This window comes from Lactuca serriola, chromosome 1, assembly GCF_051521515.1.
Source record: "Lactuca serriola cultivar US96UC23 chromosome 1, Lser_US96UC23_V15, whole genome shotgun sequence".
In the NCBI taxonomy this organism is placed as follows: domain Eukaryota; kingdom Viridiplantae; phylum Streptophyta; class Magnoliopsida; order Asterales; family Asteraceae; genus Lactuca; species Lactuca serriola.
In genome coordinates, this window is record NC_136408.1 from 83,494,165 (window position 1) to 83,497,500 (window position 3,336).

The window sequence follows — 3,336 nt, forward strand, 5'->3', positions numbered from 1 at the left end:
GTGAGAAGACTCACCTCGTAAGCAAGCAAGTAATAATCTCGTACACGAATCTCGAACTAGCCTTCGCCTTCCAACAGAAGCTCAAAGTGAATGAATACTGGATCTCACATCGTTTTCTCCTTCCTTGCTTGAATCTCATTTCTTCTCTTCCAATGATTCACCAAAACACTCAAATATTAGCTCTATCACTCTCTCTTAGCTCAAATGGTCGATTTTGGTTTCACATAGGGGAGTTGGGTAGATGTTGAGGAAGAAATGAGGACATAAGTTCCTTTAAATATTTCCCAACCCCGGAGATTTAGGGTTTCCTCTCACAGCGTCAACTCGGTGAGTCGACTCTGACTCGTCGAGTCTGTCTTTAAACCCACGTGCTCAATCCAACTCTACTCGATGAGTCAGACACTCAACTCGTCGAGTCACTTATTAAATAAATAAATAAATGAAGTACCTAGGAGTCGAGATGTTACAATTCTCCCCCACTAGAATCAGACTTCGCCCTCGAAGTCATGCTCCAGAAATAACTTTGGATACTACTCTCGCATCTTGGACTCTGGCTCCCAAGTCCACTTGGACCCCTTCTGATGTTACCACTGGACCTAAACCAGGGGCACCTCTTTGTTCCTCAGAACCTTCACTTTCTGATCCAAGATCACAATCGGCATCTCAATATAATTCAAGCTCGCATCCACCTGAATGTCCTCTAATGGTACCACATTTGTCTCATCGGCTATACACTTCCTCAACGGAGACACGTGGAAGGTGTTATGAATCTGACTCAACGCTGCAGGTAGCTCTAACTAGTAAACTAACTTACGTACTCTGGCGATTACTCTGAAAGGACCAATGTATCAGGGCCCAGCTTGCCCGTTTCCTGAATTGGATCACCCCTTTCCATGGGGATACCTTTAGGAGGCAAAATCTCCAACCTGGAACTCTAGCTCGGATGGTCGCCAATCTGCATAACTCTTTTGGCAAGTCTGGGCTATCAGTAACCTCTGTCTAGCCTGCTGAATCTGCTCGGTCGTCTCCAGCACTATCTCAGTGCCACCCATAACTCGTTGCCCTACCTCTCCCCAACAGATAGGAGTTCCACACCTCCTCCTAAATAAGAGCTCGAAGGGAGGCAAGCCAACAATGGAATGGTGGCTGTTGTTGTAAGAAAACTCAGCCAATGGCAAATAGGTGTCCCAACTTCCTCCGAAGTCCATAATATATGCACGTAGCATGTCCTCGAGTGTTAGAATCGTCTGCTTGTTCTGCCTGTCTGTCTGCGGGTGGTATGCGGTACTAAAATACAATTGGGTACCCAACTCCTCATGAAATTTCTTCCAGAATCTGGAAGTAAAATGCACATCTCGATCTATCACTATCAATGTTTGCACTCCATGTCATGCTACCACCTCTCTCACATAAATCTCGGCCAGTTTCTCTGTAGAAGAGCTCACTGACAATCACCCATATCGCATCAACCACACGCGCGGTCTGTGATAGTTTGGTGATAAAATCCATCGAAATCTGATCCCACTTCTACTGGGGAATCTCTAGAGGCTATAACAGACCATGTGGATACTGGTGCTCCGCTTTAAACCAGGGACATGTCAAGCACCTCTCTACAACCCATGCCACGTCCCTCTTCATACAGGGCCACGAGTAGCCTCTCTTCATGTCCAAATACATCATAGTGGCCCTTAGGTGGATCGAGAATCTTAATCTATGTGCCTCCTCCATCAATACACGACGAGTTCCACCTATATAGGGCACCCAAATTCGCCCTTGGAAAGTCATAAGCCCACGACTGTTCGTCTCAAACTCGGGAACCGGCCCAATAACCTGCTCCCTCTTGCAGTTCTCCAGTCTCATAGCCTCCACCTGGGCCTCTTGAATGGTATCTAAGACTGGATTCATCACTATCATCCTCATGCACACATCTCAGATCGGAGCACTCGCTGCTCTACGGATCAGGGCATCAACTACTACATTAGCCTTGCCCGGATGATATAAGATCTAACAGTCATAATACTTCACTACTTCCAACCACCTCCTTTGCCTCATATTCAGGTTGGGCTGGTCCATGAGGTACTTTAGGTTCTTGTGGTCCGTATATATGGTACACCGGACTTCATACAGTTAGTGGCGCTAGATCTTGAGGGTGAACACCACTGCCCCCAGCTCCAGGTCGTGGGTGGGATACCTCGTCTCATGAGGCTTCAGCTGCCTTGATGCATATGCTATCACGTTCCCCCTCTGCATCAACATCGCGCCCATCCCGGATATAGAAACATCACAATAAACCACAAAGTCCTCCACTCCCTCGGGAAGGGCTAACACCGGGGCTTCGCACAATCTCTGGTGAAGGGTCTCAAATGAGGCCTACTGCTCGGGATTCCAAGTAAAAGTAACACCCTTCCAAGTCAACCTGGTGAGAGGAACGACAATCTTGGAGAAATCTTGGCTAAATCTCCGATAGTAGCCAACTAAACCCAGAAAACTCCTGATCTCGGTCAGGGATCTCGGCACCTCCCATCTCATAACTGCCTCGATCTTGGCCGGGTCGACCAATATCCCATTATGATTATCGACATGTCCCAGGAACTGGACCTCTCGTAACCAGAAATCACACTTGGAGAATTTGGCATAAAGCCTCTCCGTCCTCAAAACTCCAAGAACCTCTCTAAGATGCTCCTCGTGCTGCTCTATGGATCTCGAATACACCAGGATATCTTGATGAACATGATCACTGATCGATCCAACATAGGCCTGCAAACCCGGTTCATGAGTTCCATGAACGCTTTCGGTGCGTTGGTGCGCCCGGAAGGCATCACCACAAACTCGTAGTGCCCATAACTAGTCCTAAAGGCCATCTTCTGGATATCCTCCTCGCAGACTCTCATCTAGTGATATCCAGATCTCAAATCAATCTTGGAAAACCAAGACACTCCCTGCAACTAATCGAACAGATCGTCAATCCTCGGTAGTGGGTAACGGTTCTTGACCGTCAGCTTGTTCAACTCCTGGTAATCAATACACATACGGTGTGAACCATCCTTTTTCTTCACAAAAAGGATCGACACTCCCCACGGTGAGCTACTTGGTCTGATAAAACCTTTCCCCAGCAGCTCATGGAGCTGTGAGGATAACTCCTGCATATCTGGTGGCACAAGGCGATAAGGTGCCTTGGCAATAGGCGCCGCTCCCAGAACCAAATCAATGCAGAACTCCACCTGCCTCTCAGAAGGCACACCTGACAACTCCTTGGGGAAAACATCCAGAAACTCGCACACTATCGGAACCTTAGCGATAGAACTCGGCCTCTCTATAGCAAGCCACGTATCCATC